Here is a 21671-nt window from a genome sequence, read left to right as displayed (position 1 = left end):
CCATATTGGAAAAAAGCAACCTGTCAAAGACTACTGATGTCATGTCAAAAAAAACAAAGAAGTCAACTTGAAGAGGCTTTCTCTTGGCAAAGATGGGAAAACATGAGCCTCGATAGAAAACGATTGCATGGATTATTCACAGTATCCAAGATATGTAATCAACCCAGGTGCTATGGATGGATAAATGTATAAAGAAAATGTGATCAACATAATGAAATATTATTCAGCCTTTAAAAAGAAGGAAATCCTGCCATCTGTGACAACATGGATGAACCTGGAGGACATTATGCTAACTGAAATATGTCAGACACAGGCAGGCAAATGCATGATCTCACTTATATGCGGAATCTTAAAATATCAAACTCATGGACACAGAGAGTAGAATGGTGGTTGCCAAGGGAGTTGGGGGAAGTGAAGAAGTACTAGTCAAAGGGTACGGAGTTTCAGTTATGCAGGGTGAATAAGTTCAGGAGTCTAATGCATAGCATGGTGACTACAGTTAATAATACTGTGCTGTAGGGAGGTGCGGTGGCTCACGCCTGTAATCCCAGCACTTTGGTGCGCCAAGGTGGGTGGATCACCTGAGGTCAGGAGTTCGAGACCAGCCTGGCCAATACGGCAAAACCCCATCTCTCCTTAAAAAAAGAAAAAATTAGCCAGGCATAGTGGCGCATGCCTGTAGTCCCAGCTACTAGACGGGCTGAGGCAGGAGGATCACTTGAACCCAGGAGGCAGAGGTTGCAGTAAGCCAAGATTGTGCCACTGCACTCCAGCCTGGGCAACAGAGCAAGACTCCATCTCAAAAAAATAAATAGATACTGTGTTGTATACTTGAAATTTGCTAAGAGTAGGTCTTAAATGTTCTCACCACAAAAAAAAAATTGGTGATTATGAGAGGTGATGAATATGTTAATTAGCTTGATAGTGGTAATAATGTCACAATGTATATGTCCATCAAAACATCACATTGTACATCTTAAATATGTACAATTATTATTTGTCAATTATACCTCAATAAATTATACCTCAATAAAGCTGGAAATATTAAAATAACTATAATTGATTGAAACATATCAAATATATTCAAAACTGATAAAGAAAGGTAAAGAATTTGGCCTGGCATGGTGGCTCACACCTGCAGTCTCAGCACTTTGGGATGCCAAGGTGGGTAGATCACCTGAGGTCAGGAGTTTGAGACCAGCCTGGCCAATACAGCAAAACCCCATCTCTACTAAAAATACAAAAATCAGCCAGGAGTGGTGGCAAATGCCTGTAGTCCCAGCTACCACTACTCAGGAGGCTAGACAGAGAATCACTTGAACCAGGACGTGGAATTTGCAGTGAGCCAAGATCATGCCACTGCACTCCAGCCAGGGTGACAAAGTAAGACTCTGACTCAAAAAAAAAAGGGAGAAAGAAAGAAAAGTGAAGAATTTATCCTGACTTTTCTGTAAAAACTGCACCTCAGAAGAACCAAATTATTAATGAGGAATCTTACCCTTTAGAAATATTTCCAGCTAATAAATGAAGGAATAATAGCATTGAAACAAATAGCCATTTTGTAATCTCAGGTGAATCTATGGATCTAGGCAATGATCATTAATGGCTGAGAAAATCACAACAAAAGGAACAATTAGACATTGTGCCTCCTGATAGGAGTACACAATATCACCTTCAAAGCTATTTTGCCAAAAAAGAAAAAGAAATCAAACCCAAATGTAATCAAGGTTCTCACTCAAACTTCCAAGCTCTAGGATATACTAGGGGGTAAGGAAGATCATGAAATACCACCATGGGGGCTGGGCACGGCGGCTCACACCTGTAATCCCAGCACTTTGGGAGGCTGAGGTGGATGGATTACCTGAGGTTGGGAGTTCGAGACCAGCCTGACCAACATGGAGAAACCCCATCTCTACTAAAAATACAATTTAGCTGGGCGTGGTGGTGTATTCCTGTAATCCCAGCTTCTTGGGAGGCTGAGGCAGGAGAATCACTTGAACCCAGGAGGATGAGGTTGTGGTGAGCCGAGATCATGTCATTGTGCTCCAGCCTGGGTGACAGAGCGAGACTCCATCTCAAAAAAAAAAAGGAAAGAAATACCATCATAGAGATTCAATCAGCAAATTCTGAAGTGCAACATTATCCTTCACCCAACTTGGCCTAAAAGTACAAAATAACATGAGGGGAAATTAGTTTCCAGAGCCAGTTATATTTTGAAAAGTCATGAGAAAAGTGAGAACCAAGAACAGAATTTCTAGAAAGTTCCTTTTTCTAAAGCCGTCACACTTGCCTCAGTGTATAAATGTATAAAAGCTCTGCCCTCAGCTTGTCCCACTGACAGGTGCCAGTCATTAAATTCAAGCACCAAGAAACAAACTCTTGAAAAAAGGCAGCCTAGGAGAAAGCAATATGATTTTTTCTTGTATTTTAAATTGGTTTTTCTCATAAAATGGTTTCTGAATGTTTCCTAGTTTTCAATGGGCAATAAATAACTTTTAGGGAAATAGATGTGAGCCAAGTGTCTGAGATAAAGAGAAAGCTTTGCTGTATATAAGGAGTACATTAGAATAGAATCACTCCAGGAAAATGTCATCTGTGTTGACTGCCTTTATGAGGTGACATTTAAATAAAAGTACTTGTTCAGTTTTCATTGAAAAACATTAAAAGGCATCTCAAAAAAATTTGGGGGGACTGTGAGAAACTCTACTGCCCAAATGATCAAGTTTCGTTGAATATGATGAAAAGAAATAACAAAACACAAAAGAATAAAAAAACAGATGGAGGGGTAACATACATTAAGAAATTCAAAAGACACATCTCCCAATTACAATTAATGGATCATATTTGAATGCTGATTCTAAAAGTTTGAAAAAACATACACTTGGGAAAATGAATGCTGACTTCATATTTTGTAATTTCCTTCATATATTTTATAATACGAAGGAAATATTATTATCAGGTATGATAATGGTTTTAAGGATGTATTTTTTGTTTGTTTTTCGAGACAGAGTCTTACTCTGTTGCCCAGGCTAGACTGCAGTGGCATGATCTCAGCTCACTGCAACCTCTGCCTCCCAGGTTAAAGCAATTCTCATTCCTCAACCTCCCGAGTAGCTGGGATTACAGGCATGCACCACCATGCCTGGCTAATTTTTGTATTTTTTTATTAGTAGAGATGGACTTTTGTCATGTTGGTCAGACTGGTCTGAAACTCTTGACCTCAAGTGATCCACCTGCCTCGGCCTCCCAAAGTGCTAGGATTATAGGCGTGAGCCACCACATCCAGTCTAATGATGTATTTTTTAGCTGTATATACTTAAGATGTATAACATGATGTTTTGATATAGATAGTGAAATAATTTCAATAGTCATGCAAATTAACATATCTATCATCTCAGCTACAATTTTTGTATATGTGTAGCAAGAGCACCTAAAATCTACTCTTACAATATTATTTATTAACTATTGTACATTAGACCTCTAGACTTGTTTGTCTTACATATCTGCAACTTTATGTCCTTTGACCTACATTTCCCACCCCTTCACCACACCCAAGTAACAACCACTTTATTCTCTATCACTGCATTCAACTTTTTCTTTATTTTTAAAATTCTGCATGTAAGTGAAATCACGCAGAATTTCTCTTTCTGAGTCTGGTTTCACTTAGTACAATGTCCTGCGGTTCATTCACGTTGTCCCAAGTGGCAGAATCTCTTTCTTTTTTTTTCTCGTTCATTCTCCAGGCTGAAGTGCCATGGTGCGATCTCGGCTCGCTGCAACCTCCGCCTCCCAGGTTCATCAATTTTCCTGCCTCAGCCTCCTGAGTAGTTGGGATTATAGGCACCTGCCAACACGCCCGGCTAATTTTTTTGTATTTTTAGTAGAGACAGGGTTTCACCTTGTTGGCCAGGCTGTTCTCAAACTCCTGACCTCGTGATCTGCCTGCTTCAGTCTCCCAAAGTGCTGGGATTACAGGCGTGAGCCACCATACCCGTCTTCCTTCTTTTTTAAGGCTGAAAAGTGTTCCATTGTATGTATACCATAGTCTCTTTGCTCATTTATCCTTCAATGAATACTTCAGTTGTTTCCATACCTTGGCTATCATGAATAATGCTACAATGAACATAGGAGTACAGATATTTTATGAGCTGAAGATTTCATTTCCTCTAGGTATATACCCGGAGAGGAACTGCTGGATCATATGGTAGTTCTATTTTTTATTTACTTAGGAACCTTCATACTGTTTTCCATAAGGCTGCACCAATCTACATTCCCACCAAGAGAGTTCCTTAAGGGTATATTTTTCAAAAGGGTCATATCACCTAGAGATACCCATTAAAATAAATATGAAAGAAATCTTATAATATCAGGGATTTGCTTCAAAGAAGGGGAAATCCAAGAAGGGGAAAGTAAATCGGGTTCTATAAGAAAGAAGGTTGGCCATGAGTTAATCAGTGTTGAATTTGGATGACGAGTACATGGGGGATCATTATATCATTGCTTGACTTTTACACACATTTAAGTTGTTCAATAGTATGTATTAGTCCATTCTTACACTACTATAAGGACATACCTGAGACTAGGTAATTTATAAAGGAAAGAGGTTTCATTGACTCACAGTTCTGCAGGGCTGGTGAGGCCTCAGGAAACTTACAATCATGGTGGAAGGGGAAGCAAACACATCCTTCTTCACATGGTGGCAGCAAGGAAAAATGCAGCACAAAAGGAGGAAAAGCCCCTTATAAAACCGTCAGCTCTTGTGAGAACGCACGCACTATCTTGAGAACAGGATGGGGAAACCACCTCATGATTCAATTATCTCCACCTGGTCCCTCCTACAACACGTGGGGATTATGGGAACTACAATTCAAGATGAGGTGTGGGTGGGAACACAGCCAAACCATATCAAGTAATAAGCTGAAAATACCCTTTATATAAATAATGATAACACTGCATGGAAATAAAGAAAGATCTCTAGAATGCAGCCTAACTGGTATTTATAATTTTTCAAACCTTAGATTAAAAGCATCTTTTTAAAAATGGAAATAATTAATGAAGAACTGAAATGAAATCAAAATAGCAAACCATGCACATACACACACAAATTAAATTTAGAGTAATAAAACAATATATCAAAAAGTTGAAGAGTTCCTGTGCATCAGTTTGTTTGTGCCATGTAACAAACCGTACCAAAATTTAGTAGCTTAAAGCAAAATCATTTATGTATGTCATAATTCTATGAGTCATAAATTGGGGCTGGGCTCAGCTGAGAGGTTCTTCATTTTTGGTCTCACGCATGTGTGAATTAATGGGAGCTGGCAGGTCTAGGGTGGACTTGACTGGAATAGTCTGTCTCTGTTCCAAAAGGCTAGCTGGAGCTTGTTTTCCTGGCAACAGAGCAGAGTTCCAAGAAAGAGCATCAGTATGCAAGGCCTCTTGAGGTCCAAGGTTCAGAACAGGAATCACTTTTGATATACTCTATTGGCCAAAGTTAGTCCCAAGTCCAGATCTCAGCTTGCTCAAAACAGTGACCCATCTCTTTGGCCTCAATCTCCATAGTTCTGGTAAAAGAAAAAAATAAAGAAAGAAAAATTGAGATAACATTGGGTTTTTCCAAATGATAAAACCTAAAATTAATGAAGAACTAAACTTAATACATTTTCAAAAATACATAAAATGTAAAACTGCTGAAAAGATAAGAAGAAATGGATAAATCTATAATTAAGATGGAAATATTTAATGTGTCATAGGCCTCAGGAATCCTCTAAGTAAACAAAAAATGCACAAACATACTTAATTTAAAGGATTAAAAAGGCATTTTAAATCTTGATTTAATACACATATAGAACAATTAACTAACGAATTAAAGTAGATTCATACCATTTTAAAGCACAGCTGAAAAATGGCTAAAAATTATCATCATAATACATATATATTTCAAATATTCCAAAAGAAATCAATCCACTCATATAAACTAACCACAATATAACAATATTAGAACTTCCAAAAAAAGATATGTGTATATGAGGTGGGGATTTTTTAACCTTCTGAAAGATTTATGGGTTTAAAAAAAAAAACTACAAAATTTTTAAATGAATCAAAATGAGAGTTCTACATACAAAATCTTCATTAAAATGGTTAAAGTAGAAATTAAATGAAAGATGTAAAGGCATTTATTAGAAAATCAGAAATTTTACGTTTTTCAATTAAAAGCTAATTAAACTCAAAAGTTAATTAAACTCAAAAAGCTAACAGACCTGAACTTGCTCAGCAGTCTTATCTAAGATTCATCTATTTTACTGATCTTTTAAAAGAAACAAACTTTGTGTATATTGATCAATGCCATATATTTTTTGAAATTTTTATAATTTTCATTTATTACATTGACAAATTTTTTATAATTTTTAATGTGGTGCTGGCAATACAATTATGAATAGTCATGAAAACTCGATTTTTTTTATTAAAAAAAGTAATTGGGCCGGGCGCGGTGGCTCACGCCTGTAATCCCAGCACTTTGGGAGGCCGAGGTGGGTGGATCACGAGGTCAAGAGATCGAGACCATCCTGGTCAACATGGTGAAACCCCGTCTCTACTAAATACAAAAAAATTAGCTGGGCACGGTGGTGCGCGCCTGTAATCCCAGCTACTCAGGAGGCTGAGGCAGGAGAATTGCCTGAACCCAGGAGGCGGAGGTTGCGGTGAGCCGAGATCGCGCCATTGCACTCCAGCCTGGGTAACAAGAGCGAAACTCCACCTCAAAAAAAAAAAGTAATTTAAGTTATACCAAAATTTTTAAATATATGTATGATTTCCAAAACAACAGTGAAGCATTTAGTTATTTATCCTTAAAATATATTAGTCCTTGGCCAGGCTCGGTGGCTCACACCTGTAATCCCAGCACTTTGGGAGGTCGAGACAAGCAGATCACTTGAGATCAGGAGTTCAAGACCAGCCTGACCAACATGGTGAAACCCGATCTTTACTAAAAATGCAAAAATTAGCCGGATGTGGTGGTGGACGGCTGTCCCAATTACTTGGGAGGCTGAGGCAGGAGAATCACTTGAACCCGGGAGGCCAAATTATTTACTTGGGAGGCTGAGGCAGGAGAATCACTTGAACCCGGGAGGCCAAATTATTGTTGACAAAAAGAGTCAAACTCTGTAAAAGATTGTGTGGTCAAATATTTAAGAGCAAGGAAATTCTTATAAATATAACAATAGAGGCAGAACTCATGTAAGAATAAATTGATTAGGTAGCATAAAATATTAAGTTCTTCTGTATGTCAAAAGATATCATTTCGAAATTCATCCATCTTATTGGGTATTGCAGGAGTTCATTCTTTTTGTTAATGAATATTATTCCATCATATGAATAGTATTTATTTATACACTGATTTGTTAATGGACATTTGGGTTGTTCCCAGTTTGTGGCTATTACAAATAAAGTTTCTATGACCATTTATGTACAAATCTCCGTATGGATGTCTGCTTTTTATTTCTCTAAGGTAAATACCTAGGAGTGGAATGTCTGAATCATATGGTAGGTAAATGTTTAGCTTTTTAAGGAAATACAAAATTGTTTTCCAAAATGGTCGTGCCAGTGGATGTGCCCATCAGCAGTACGCGGAAGTTCCCGCTGTTCCTCATCCTCACCGGCATGTGACGTGGTCAGTCTCCTGCATTTTCATCATTCTAATAGGTGTGTAGCGGTATTTCATTATGATTTCAATTTGCATCTTTAATAACTAATTACCAAAAAAGTATATTCTGTATAATTCTATTTACATAAAATTATTTACAATTCTTTTTAAATTACATAAAATTATTATTTTTTTAATTACATAAATTAACCCATTTATTATAGGCCAGTGATGTCTCAAAGAGTAGAGGAGCGTCTACTGGTCTTTCAATTCCTTCAGTCTTCTGATGGCGGACTTTACCGTGACAGCAGAAGTGGTATTGTACGTCCAGGCACCGCCGGCCACTGTCTTCATGCAGGAACCACAGTGCCAGATCCCCACAGCTCATCTCTTCATCTTGGTTTTGCCACAGAAAGAGCAAGTGTACTTGGCATGCTGGCTGATTTCAATTTTCTTCACCATTTTCCGGAGGGAGGCCCCATAGCGGGTCCCATATTTACCGACGATCCCAACCTTCTTGGTACGTTTGGCCATGTTGCCAGTCCGAGCCGAGAGAGAAAATTATTTTTTTTTGAGACAGAGTCTCTTCTGTCCCCCAGGCTGCTGTGAAGTGGTGTGATATCAGCTCCCTGCAACCTCCACCTCTCGGGTTCAAGCAATTGTCCTGCCTCAGCCTCCTGAGTAGCTAGGATTACAGGCATGTGCCACCATGTCCATCATAATCTTAACTGTGGTAATGGCTTAACAGGAGTGTACATAAGTCAAAAAATTGTCAAATGGTACACTTCAAATGTGTTTAGCTTATTGTACATCAATTAAACTTCCAAAAAAGCTATTACTTTAATAAAATAAAATAAATCTCCCAGTGAAACAGAAAAATTAAAGTATCATAAATAGTTTAAAGATGTTGGCAAACTAAGACATGTGATGAAGTATTAACACTGATAAAATATAACAAGCTAATATGAAGCAACAAAGAAAATATCAAACCCCTAGTAGAAAATGAAAAAGTGACATGAACTAGCTTTTTAACTCCAAATATGGCCCAAAAAATAGGAAAAAATCTGTCTGACTTGTGATCAAATAAATGCAAATTAAAACTAGAATGAGATCTTGTTTTTCACCTACCAGATTGTCAGTGAATTAACAAACCCAAGTTTGACAAGGCATAAATAGAAAGAAGTCTTATCATCAGATGCTCTTGTTTAGAACTAAATATGTCAATTCTGGAAGACATTTATCTATATTCCTTTCAAAACCCTTAAAAATGTTCATGTTCTGTGGCTCAGAGAGTGTACTTTTAGGAATATATTCTGAAGAAATAATTAGAGTTCATATCAAAAAGATTAATATATATACAGCACAATCATAGCAGCATAGTTTAAAAGAGTGAAGAGGAGGTGATGCAAGATGACTGAATAGAAGCCCCCACCGATCACCCTCCCCACAAGAACACCAAATTTGACAATTGTCTACACAAAAAAGTGCCTTCATAAGAATAAAAAATGAGGTGATTACAGTACCTGGTTTTAACTTCATGTCACTTAAAGAGGCAGTGAGGATGGTAGGAAAGATAGTCCTGAATTGTTGACACACCTGTCCCCAGTCCTCAGGCAGCAGCTGCGGTGGTGTGGAGAGAGAATATTTGCACTTGTAGGAGGGAGAGCACAGTGATTGTGGGATTTTTCATTGGAACTCAGTGCTGCTAACACCAGGCAGAACTCAGCAGATGCCTAGAAAGGGATCATTCAGACCATCCTAGCCAGAAGGAAATCACCCATCCCAGAGGTCCGAACTTTAGTTTCAGCAAGCCTCGCCACCACAGGCTAAAGAGCTCGGGGGTTCTAAATAAACTTGAAAAGGTGTATAGGCCACAAGAACTGCAGTTTCTGGGCAACTCCTAGTGCTGTGCTGGGCTCAGAGGCAGCAGACTTAGGGAGCACTCAACCTAGTGAGTCACCGGCTGTTTGTGTGTGTGTGTGTGTGTGTGTGTGTGTGTGTGTGTGTGTGTGTGTACGTGCGTTTCTCGTGTCTCAGTCTCCCAAGTTGCTGGTGGTGGCAGTGGCGGCCCATCTGGAGTGGACGCTGCCATCACACCACCTGGAGCAGGGAGGCGAAGCTCGGGCTGCACATTCCACAGAGCTGCAGAGCTGGGGACAATGGGAGCCCCATACCTACCAATTCGGTGAGGCAGGAGCTCCCCAGGTGCAACCGCAGCCACCCAAGTCGTGGCTGTGAACTCAGGCCTCCTCGCGCTCTTGGGGGTGCTGGAGCAGGCAGGAGCCCTGACCTTTTGGATGCAGCTGCAGCAGCCCGAACCACAAGTGCAGAACCAGGCATCTCTACACTCATGGGGGTCAGGGAAGGCTCCACTGAAGTTGCGTGGCAGCTTGTACCTGTAGCCCCAGCTACTCGAGCTGAGGTGAGAGGATCATTTGAACCTGGGAGTTCAAGGCTACAGTGAGCATGATCACACCACTGCACTCCAGCCCGGGTGACAGAGCAAGATCCTGTCTCAAAAAAAAAAAAAAAAAAAAAGGCCAGGCACAGTGGTTCATACCTGTAATCCCAGCACTTTGGGAGGGCGAGGTGGGTGGTTCATGAGGTCAGGAGTTGCAAGTGCCATTCTCCCTTGCAAGAAGTTGCAAAATTAATACAGAAAGTCTCATGTACCCATAATCTAGTGCCTCTCAGAGGTAACATCTTATATAATTACACTACATTATCAAAACTGGGAAGTTGACATTGACACAATACAGCTAATTAGACTACAGCCCTTACTCAAATTTCACCAGTTTTTGCATGAACTCAGTTTTGGTTCATCTTTGTATATAACTTTATGTATTTTTTTATTTTACTTTAAGTTGTGGGATACATGTGCAGAACATGCATGTTTGTTACATAGGTATACATGTGCCATAGTGGTTTGCTGCACCTATCAACCCATCATCCAGGTTTTAAGCCCTGCATGCATTAGGTATTTGTCCTAATGCTTTCCCTCCCCTTGACCCCACACTCGAACTTTATGCATTTTAACATGTTTAGATTCACAGGGTCGCTTAGCCTTTTGGAACTCCCTCAAGTTACACTTTTAAAGTCACGCTTTCCCCTTTCTCAAGCCCCTAGCAATCATTATCTGTTCTTTCTCTTCCTTCCTTCCTTCTTTCCTTTCTTTCTTTCTTTCTTTTTCTTTCTTTCTTTTCTTTCTCTCTCTCTCTTTCTTTCTTCTTTCTTTTGATAGGGTCTTGCTCTTTCACTTAGGCTAAGTGCAGTGGAGTGAACACAGCTTACAGCCTCAAATTCCTGGGATCAAACAATCCTCCCATCTCAGCAGTCACTCCAGTAGCTGGGACCAGAGGCACTCGCCACCACGCCCCACTAATTTTTTTTTTTTTTTCAGAAACAGGTTCTCATAATGTTGCCCAAGCTGGTCTCCAACTCTCCAACTGCTTGGCTCAAGCAATCCTCCCACCTCAGCCTCCGAAAGCACTGGGATTACAGGCATGACCCACCACACCTACCATTTTAATCTACTTTTAATGTCTCTCTACTTAAAAAAAAAAAAAAAATCTATCCTAGCCCCCAGGTGTTGGTTAATAATAACCAAGCCGCCATCTTCAGCATTACCCGCTCCCTGGGAGAGGAAGGAGAATACTAGTTGTTGATGTATTCTCAGGAGACAATTTGCAGGCTCAATCCAACCAGGAAAAGCTGCACAAAAAGATTCTGTTACCAACACAGCAGATGGCTTCAGTCAAGCAAGGGGATTTTATTACTTGCAACAAGTAAGGAGAAAGAACACTGGGATAGCTCCCATAGTAGTGTTTCTTGGGAGTTGGGGGCTGGGTCAAGGGTTTATAAATATAGGATAATGAGGCTGATCTGATTCGATCTTGCAGTGAGGTGACCCCAGAAGGCATGATCTGACTGGATCCTGCCATGGGGTGACCCCAGGGCTCAAGCTGATTAGTTCTGGATCCTGCCTCCCGGCCTCCTCCGGGTCAGAGCACTTAGGTTCCCCTGCCTCTGCTGGCTTAGTTAGTTTCCATGACCTTCAACCTGGGGGTCCAGGGCAACTGAAAAACAACACACCACTTTGTTACATAAAAGTAGAATTCCATTGGTCTGATGCTGTTACAATTATACAATGTTTAACACTAACACAGGGACATATCTCTGTAAAGGTGACAGACAACTCAGGGTCACAAATGTTCTGTTTTCTGATTCACCACAATAGAGGGCATGGCCAAGATTCCATGGCTGGTCATTGCAAGCTCACAGACCAGAGATGGTTCTTATCATGCAGTGAGTATGTTAGCTGTATACTCCATTTTTCCTCACTATTGGTTCATTCTCCTTCCATGGGGCCCTCCTTTTCCTGGTGTTGCAAGCATCACAGCTGAAACCTGTCTTTGCCGTAGATACAGCCAGTATATTCATGCAATAATTTAATAAATATTTATTAAGAACCAACTATGTGCCAAGAACTATTCCCTGCACTAGAGATAACAGTAAACAAGGGTGACAGATTGCCTACTGTCATGGTGGAATCAGACAATGAACATTTTAAAAAATGAATGTGTAATAAACACTAACAAAAATGAATGTGTAAAATCAGATAGTAGTCGCAGTTGCAAAGAAAATAAAGCAGTGTGATAGATGGAAAGTGATGGGGAGAAAGAACCTGGTTAGAAATGGTGGTCAGGCAAGACCTCTCTAAGAAAGGAAACGAGCCGACTGCATGATGAGCCAGCCACGTGAAGACCTTGAGAACTTTCAGAGCGGCTAACCGACCGAGTCTGCAGAGGCTGAGCAGGAAATAAGCTTGGTTTGCGCGAAGAAGGAAGGCTGGAGGGAGTAGAAACGGGGACAGGAGCTGAACCCTGGAAGAAGGGGCTCAAAGCCAGCTCGTGTAATCCTGGACCGGGCACTAGCAATGCGGGCAGAACAAAGGCCTCTCGCGCGCGCCACAATAAAGGCCAAAATGGTCATCTCCAATCGCGAATTCTGCAATAAAATGCGCCCTTGGCGAGTTACAACCAGGATGCTTTCCACACCGCACACACCCCTCACCCCCGAGCCCGTCCTTGAAGTCGTCGGCTGATTTTGTGTCAGTCTTTACCGCCATCTGCCGGCAGTACTCGGTATACCCGCGCCTTGGCGTTCGCACACGTTGGCTAAACGCGGGTACACCAGACACAAGGGATCGGACCCCACTGTTCAGGGCCTTGCCAAAGCCCTCCCAATGTCTGTTGGTGTCCCAGGCACAAGAGATTCAGGTCAAGACTCACACTTCACAAGATACACAGACAAGGGCCTTAGGGAACAGGGAGTTCCATAGAACTTCCATTTACCCAATTAGCCAGACTCACTGAGCCCCAGAATAGGGTTTTCAACCAACTCTTAATAAAGTTAAAAAATAATGTGTGACATAGAGTGGAATAATAGACATTGGAGGCAACAAAGCATGGGAGGGTTGAGAGGGGGTGGGGGTTGAAAAATTACCTATTGGGTGCAACATTCTCTATTCGAGTGATGTGCACTAGAAGCCCACTCCACCACTATACAGCATATGCACTTGAACCCCGTAAATCCATAAAAATAAAAAATAGATTAAAAATGGTAATAACGTCTGGTCATCTAAATAGTACCTCTACAGCTTATTAAGTGCTCTGGAGACGTCCCGGTTGCCTCACCTCTGCGTTCCCATAAACCTTTTCTTTCTCACTCCTGCTGCCCTCCAGTACTCCAATAAAGAATGGTAGATGGGCCGGGCATGGTGGCTCACTCCTGTAATCCCAAAACTTTGGGAGGCCGAGGCAGGTGGATCACCTGAGGTCAGGAATTCAAGACCAGCCTGGCCAACATGGTGAAACCCTGTCTCTACTAAAAATACAAAAATTAGCTGAGCATGGTGGCAGGCACCTGTAATCCCAGCTACTCGGGAGGCTGAGGCAGGGAGAATCACTTGAACCTGAGAGGTAGAGGTTGCAGTGAGCCAACATCACACCATTGCACTCCAGCCTGGGTGACAGAGTGATACTCTGTCTCAAAAAAAAAAACTGACACGTATGAGAAGTATCCTTAAATATAATGTTGGACTCTCTCCACAAAGTGGTGTTCGCCCTGGTCTACACTCCTGCTAACCCATGGGCAAATTCTTGTGCCCCTTGCCCCCTTCCTCTGCACCTGATGATGGTGGGGAAAGCAGGGATTCTGCTATAATGGCCAAAATGGTGAAATGTCATTGTATGGCCTTTTTTTTTTTTTTTTTTTTGAGATGGAGTTTCTCACTTGTCTCCCAGGCTGGAGTGCAGTGGCACAATCTCAGCTTGCTGAAACTCTGCCTCCCAGGTTCAAATGATTCTCCTGCCTCAGTCTCCCGAGAAGCTGGGGTTACAAGCACATGCCACCACACCCAGCTAATTTTTGTATTTGTAGTAGGATGGAGTTTCACCATGTTGGCCAGGCTGGTCTCGAACTCCTGACCTTAAGTGATCTGCCCACCTCGGCCTCCCAAAGTGCTGGGATTACAGGCGTGAGCCACTGCATCTGACTACATGTCCTTTTTGCCATGCTTGTCTTTGTTGGTGCTTATTTGGTTCCTGGACTAGGTATCCATAGGGGGCTCTTGGGTGGAAATTAAGACAGTCCTAACCAAACTCCAAGTCCACTGGTTCATCGTTTGCCCTCACTGACATCAGGTTTTGACCAGGCACAGTGGCTCACACCTATAATCCCAGCAATTTGGGAGGTCGAGGCAGAAGGATCACTTGAACCCAGGAGTTTGAGACCAGCCTGGGTAACATAGTGGGATGCTATCTCTATAAAAAATTGTTTTAAAATTTTAAATTAGCTGGGTATGGTGGCACATGCCTGTAGTCCCAGCTACTTTGGAGGCTGAGGAAGAAGGATCACTTGAGCCCAGGATATCAAGGCTGCAGTGAGTTATGATTGCACCACCACACTCCATCCTGGGCAAAAGAGCCAGACCCTGTCACAACAAAAAAAAAAAAAAAAAAAGAGAGAGAGACATCAGGAGTGGCTCCTTCTAGAACCAATTCTACCAGATAGATGAGCTCCTCTCACGCACACTAGATCACCTGACAAGCTTGAGTGTAGTGCCTGAGATACCCCCATGGAAGAGCTCCTTAGGGCAAGGTACAGTGGCTCACATCTGTAATCCCAGCACTCTGGGAGGCCAAGGCAGGAGGATCACTTGAGCCCAAGAGTTCAAGACCAGCTTGGGCAACATGGTGAAACCCTGTCTCTACAAAGAATACAAAAATTAGGCAGGCGTGGCAGCATGTACCTGTAGCTCCAGCTACTCAAGCTGAGGTGAGAGGATCACTTGAACCTGGGAGTTCAAGGCTACAGTGAGCATGATCACACCACTGAACTCCAGCCTGGGTGACAGAGCAAGACCCTGTCTCAAAAAAAAAAAAAAAAGGCCAGGCACAGTGGTTCATGCCTGTAATCCCATCACTTTGGGAAGGCCAGTCGGGCAGTTCATGAGGTCAGGAGTTCAAGACCAGCCTGGCCAACATGGTGAAACCCCATCTCTACTAAAAATACAAAAATTAGCCGGGCATGGTGGTGTGTGCCTGTAATCTCAGCTACTCAGGAGGCTGAGGCAGGAGAATTGCTTGAACCCAGGAGGCGGAGGTTGCAGTGAGTTGAGATAGCACCACTGCACTCCAGCCTGGGTGACAGAGAGAGACTCCATCTCAAAAAAAAAAAAGAGCTTCTGAAAATAGTGACCTCCAGACTAACGAGAAAGCCACTAACACACTGCATTGTGCCCAGGTCTGTGACTCTAACAAGGCTCTATGCCTCAATGTCCTTAAAAAGGCTGATTCCCATTATATCTCTGCCCCTGGATCCAATCAGACCCAAATGGCTGAGATTCAGGATCTGTCCACCTTCATATCTGAGATGACAGCGCCTCTCCATAGGATTTCACCTGAGATGACACGACCCCTCCAGAAGATTCCACATAAGATGGCATTGCCTGGGACCCCCATTATTATCTGGAATCCCAATTTGGACTTTAGCTCAAAGAGACCCTGCCTCACAAGCTGCCTCTGCAAGCCCCCTTACCTCACAGGCTCTTCTGCCTGTTGGACTTTCCCTCCCAGCGACCCTCAGGGACAACTGCAGCTGTTAGAGTGCACAGGGGCTTCTCACAACCAATCTAGGTTTGTCCCACATTGCTTGCAAGGGAGAATGGCACTCACCACACGCCAGCACAAATGCATTCAATTGAAACAAGTAGTGTCCAGGCACAACTGTCTTCCAACCCTGCTGCCTAATATAGTGACACAGGTGCGTTGGATTATTATAAATTTAAGCTTTAGCTTCTGCACTTAGCCTTTAACTATATGCCTGCCTGCCCACCCGGCATAGCTCCTTTCTTTTTAGCGCCTCTTCTGTGCAGCTGAAAAGCAGAATTCCCAATGGATGCAACATCCCCTCGGCAGAGAGAGGAAGAGAAAACAAGCAGACCAATCTGGGATAATGACTCCCTGCTAAAGAGCTTTACACAAGACCAGAGGGCTTTTAAATGTTTGGGAACAGCTGTGGCTCATGCCTGTAATATCAGCACTTTGGGAGCCTGAGGCGGTCAGATCACTTGAGGTCAAAGGTTCGAGACCAGCCTGGCCAACATGGCAAAACCCCATCTCTACTAAAAATACATAAAAAAATCAGCCGGGTGTGGTGGCGCACGCCTGTAGTCCCAGCTATTTGGGAGCCTGAGGCATGTGCATGGCCTGAACCCAGGAGGAGGAGGTTGCAGTGAGCTGAGATCATACCACTCTCCTCCAGCCTGGGTGACAGAGCGAGACTCTGTTTCAAAAAAAAAAAGAGTCTGGGGCAGATCTAGACCCTCTAGGTCAGGGGTCCCCAACCCCGGGGCCATGGAGGACTGATAACCTGTCTGTGGCCTGTTGGGAACCGGGCCGCACAGCAGGATGTGAGCGGCGGGCGGGCGGGGGAAAGCATTACTGCCTGAGCTCCGCCTCCTGTCTAATGCCAATTGCGGCATTAGATTCTCCTACTAGCAGGAACCCTATTGTGAACTGTGCATGCAAGGCATCTAGGTTTTGCCTTCCTCGTGAGAATCTAATAATGCCTGGGAATCTGAGGTGGGAAAGTTTCATCCTGAAACCATTCCCACCCCGCCCTCCATGGAAAAATCATCTTCCCTGAAACAGGTCCCTGGTGCCAAAAAAGTTGGGGATGGCCGCTCCAGGCTATCCAGATTGGTGTGACATTTCTTTTAAAAAGCAAGTCAGGCCAGGCGCTGTAGCTCACGCCTGTAATCCCAAAACTTGGGGAGGCCAAGGTGGGCAGATCACAAGGTCAGGAGATTGAGACCATCCTGGCCAACATGGCGAAATTCCATCTCTATTAAAAATACAAAGCTTAGCTGGGTATAGTGGCGCACACCTGTAGTACCAGCTACTCGGGAGGCTGAGGCAGAAGAACCGCTTGAATCAGGGAGGCGGAGGTTGCAGTGAGCCAAGATCACGCCACTGGACTCCAGCCTGGGCAACAGAGTGAGACTCTGTCTCAAAAAAAAAAAAAAAAAAAAGAGCAAGCCTTCTAAAGCTGCACCCTGCTGACCCTGGTGGATGATTACTAAAAAATTAGGAATTTCTACCACTTTTATCCCTACTTCTCATTCTTTGAAGATTACCAGGGAACTTTTGACTGCCAGTCACCCACACTGATACTCCTCACTCCACCATTCATCCCAATACCAATCCAGCCTCAGTCCTCACACCCACCCCACAGTTCTGTTTTCCTGACTCTGCCTTTTCCCCACACTGATCTTCAAAACCTTTGTGTACAACTCACCCAAATCACTGTGCATGCGTTCCATCTCACCAGACATCAGGCCTGCCGTCATCTTCCCATGTCACACGTACATTTACATAGGATGCAACCCCTCCCTTGCCCACCAGTCACCTCCCAGCTCAGTGTACTAGAAGCTGCAGCCAAGGAAAATAGAAAATAAAATGAAATAGAAGGCATCCAGAGGTGACAGCAAAGAACATCTCCAGGCAGAGTTCTCAAGACTTAATTACTTCCCAAAATGCCCCACCTCTTAATATACTGCATTGCAGGTTAAGTTTCAACACATGAATATTGGAAAGATACAAACATTCAATGATATCATTATCCAAATGGTAAAGAATGCTAACATTAAGAGATTCACTGAGGCCAGGCAAAGTGGCTCACGCCTGTAATCCCAGCACTTTGGGAAGCTGAGGCAGGTGACTCTCTTGATCTCAGAAGTTTGAGATCAGCCTGGGCAACACGGTGAAAACCTCATCTCTACAAAAAATACAGAAATTAGCCAGGCATGGTGGCATATGCCTGTGGTCCCAGCTACTCAGGAGGCTGAAGCAGGAGGATTTCCTGAACCTGGGAGGCAGAGGTTGCAGTGAGCCAAGATCACACCCCTGCATTCCAGCCTGGGCAACAGAGTGAGAGCCTGTCTCAAATAAAAAAGAGAGAGAGAGAGAAAGCCAGGCGCAGTGGCTCACATCTGTAATCCCAGCACTTTGAGAGGCTGAGGTGGGAAGATCGCTTGAACATGGAAGGCAGAAGTTGCAGGGAGCTGAGATCATGCCACTGCATTGCAGACTGAGTGACAGAACAAGACTCTGTCACACACAAAAAAAATAAAAGAAAAAGAAAATAGAGAGAGAGAGAGAGAGATTCACTGTCATAGAAACATACTCAAAATAAAATGCTGAGATTGTGGCTGTCAAACTTTTACAAGAAAGACCTCATAAAGATCAAAAGGTCAGGGTATTCAGTCTCACAAAAGGCTCTTTGAAATAAGCCCATGAAAAGATGCTCAACATCATTAGTCATTAAGGAAATGTAAGTCAAAACCACAGTGAGATACCACTTCACATCTATTAGCATGACCACTTTACAAACACACACATGGCCGGGCAAGGTGGTGCGCACCTGTGATCCCAGCACTTTGGGAGGCCAAGGTGGGTGGATCACCTGAGGTCAAGAGTTCGAGGTCAGGTGGATCGCTTGAGCCCAAGAGTTCAAGATCAGACTGGGGAACACGGCAAAACCCCATCTCTACTAAAACTACAAAAAACTCAGCAGGGCATGGTGGCACATGCCTGTAATCCCAACTACTCATGAGACTGAGGTGGGAGGATCACCTGAGCCTGGGAAGTTGAGGCTGCAGTGAGCCATGATCGTGATACTGCATTTTAGCCTGGGTGATAGGAATAAGGCCCCGTCTCAAAATAAACAAATAAATAAGTTACCAAGAGGCTGGGAGCAGGAGGAGGAAATGGGAAGTGATTATTTAATGAGTACAGAATCTCTGTTTGGGATGATGAAAACATTCTGGAAACAGATCGTGGTAGTGGTTATGCTACACTGTGTATGTACTTCATGTGACTGAATCGTACATTTATAACGGTTACAATGATACATTTTATTTTACATTTATCTTACCACAATTTTTTAAAAGCTCTTCGAAGAAACTAAGCATGTGACTGACTCATAGATTCTCTTAATGATCTGAGCAGAAGCCAAAAATAGAGGTGAGATTATCTAAAGAAAATACCTGGAAGAGCCTCTTGTCTAATGCAGAGAAATTCCCAAGACGTACACAGAGTACTCACAAGTTGTTGAGCATGTTATATCAGCAGAAATACTGCCATTTTAGCCTAAAAAGGACAGAAAGAGGACAAAAATGAAGGCTGTCAATCTCCTAAATTCTGTAGAGAGGAGACAGGCTGATGAAGCTAGTGAGTTGCAAAAGGTACTGTCTTTATCAAAAAGGAAAGCAGGCTTAGAAGACGGAGCCTTGAACCAGAGCGCAGAGCCACAAACGCAGAGGGTTATTCCCAAGCTTTGAAAGCAGTTGGATTTTTTTTTTTTTTTTTTGAAACAGAGTCTTGATCTGTTGCCCAGGCTGGCTGGAGTACAGTAGCACTGTCTCAGCTCACTGCAATTTCTGCTGCTGGGGTTCAAGTGATTCTCCTGCCTCAGCCCCCCGAGTAGCTGGGATTAACAGGCACCGGCCACCATGCCCAGCTAATTTTTGTATTCTTAGTAGAGACAGGGTTTCACCACGTTGGCCAGGCTGGTCTCAAACTCCTGACCTTGGGTGATCCGCCCACCTCAGCCTCCCAAAGTGCTGGAATTATAGGCATAAGCCACCGTGTCTGGCCCATTTTCTCCTTTTTTAAAATGGGAAAGTTTATAACTGTTATTTTATGCCCACCCACCATTGTATTTTGGGAGCGGGTAACTTGTTTCTTGAGTTTCACACATTCACAGATAAAAAATAATTGTACCCAAGGATGAATTATTCTCAGAGTCTCTGCGATGCCTGATTTAAATAATGAGATTTGGGATTTTTGATCTGATGGAACTGAAGTGAGTTTTTTTAGCTGATGCTGTAATGAGATGAGATTTTTGGATGAGGTGAATGTGTTTCGCATGTGGGATGGACATAATCTTTGGAGTCCAGAGGGCAGACCACAGTAGGCAGAATAATAGCTTCCTAAAGATGTTCACATCCTATCCCTGGAATATCTGGGAATGTGTTGTTACATGGCAAAGAGGAACTGTGGTTGTAGATAAAATTAAAATTGCTAAAAGCTGACCTGGATCTTATATTTTTTGAGACGAGTTCTCACTATGTTGCCAGGTCTGGTCTCAAACTCCTAGGCTCAACCAGTCCTCCTGCCTTGGCCTCGCAAAGTGCCAGGATTACAGGTATGAGCACCATGCCCAGTTGAGCAACCTTCAAAAGGCGAGATTGCCTTGGATTATCCCAGTGGGCCCAATGCAATCACAAGAATCCTTGAAAGTGAAAAAGGGGGCCGGGTGCAGTGGTTCAGTGGATCCAAGGATGGATCATCTGAGGTCGGGAGTTCGAAACCAGCCTGACCAACATGGTGAAACCCCCATCTCTACTAAAAATACAAAATTAGCCAGGTGTGGTGGTGTGTGCCTGTACTCCCAGCTACTTGGGAGGCTGAGGCAGGAGAATCACTTAAAGCCAGAGGCGGAGGTTGCAGTGAGCTGAGATCATGCCATTGCACTCCAGCCTGGGCAACAAGAGTGAAACTTCATCAAGAAAGAGAGAAAGGAAGGAGGAGGAGGGAAGGAAGGGAGGGAGGGAGGGAGGGAGGGAGGAACAGAGAGAGAGAGAAAAGAGGAGACCATAGTGATGTGATATGAGAACTCAACCAACAGTTACTGGTTTTGAAGATGGAGTGACTTTCTTTGATGGATGAAATGCTAGCACATGTGCAAGCAGAGGTCTTATGTGGTTTAACATAACTCATGCTCCAGTGGTCCTTCTTGAAAAAAGTGCATCTCTGATGGCCCCAGAACATAGGGAGCACCCCTGAGCCTAACCCACAGTCTGGAACCAGGACCAGCTGACCTGCAACCTGAAGCAGAACCACCCAACCAAACCCAGTCTGGTTTAGCCAAAGTACAATTGTCCTGCAGACCCTGAGTGTAACAATAAAACCCTGGCTGGGCACGGTGGCTCATGCCTGTAATCCCAGCACTTTGGAAGGCTGAGGTGGGCGGATCACCTGAGGTCAGGAGTTTGAGACCAGCCTGACCAACATGGAGAAACCCATCTCTACTAAAAATACAAAATTAGCCGGGCGTGGTGGTGAATGTCTGTAATCCCAGCTACTTGGGAGACTGAGGCAGGAGAATCTGGGCAACAAGAGCAGAACTCCATCTCAAAAAAAAAAAAGAAAAGAAAAGAAGAAGAAATTCCTTTTGAAAGGCCATTGAGTTTTGTAGTTGTTTGTTATGCAGCATTGTTATTGAGGATGAAAGAGAGAATTCCTGACAAGGCATGCTGTCGCGAGTACCTCTTTTACTAACAGTCCCGGCCAGGTGAGGTGGCTCACACCTGTAATCCTAGCACTTTGGGAGGTCTAGGCAGGTGGCTCACCTGAGGTCAGGAGTTTGAGACCAGCCTGACCAGCATAGTGAAACCCTGTCTCTA

The 21671-nt window shown here is 43.3% G+C and overlaps 1 pseudogene; it reads right to left on the bottom strand.

Moving 5' to 3' along the window:
* Positions 1-7833: 7833 nt before the first annotated feature.
* On the bottom strand, positions 7834-8194 carry LOC105719114 (large ribosomal subunit protein eL43-like; annotated as a pseudogene).
* Positions 8195-21671: the final 13477 nt, after the last annotated feature.

This window comes from Aotus nancymaae, unplaced genomic scaffold, assembly GCF_030222135.1.
Source record: "Aotus nancymaae isolate 86718 unplaced genomic scaffold, 86718_ANA_hifiasm-v0.15.2.pri h1tg000029l, whole genome shotgun sequence".
Taxonomy (NCBI): domain Eukaryota; kingdom Metazoa; phylum Chordata; class Mammalia; order Primates; family Aotidae; genus Aotus; species Aotus nancymaae.
Note: the sequence above shows the minus strand (reverse complement) of the source record. Positions and strands in the feature narration are given on the sequence as shown.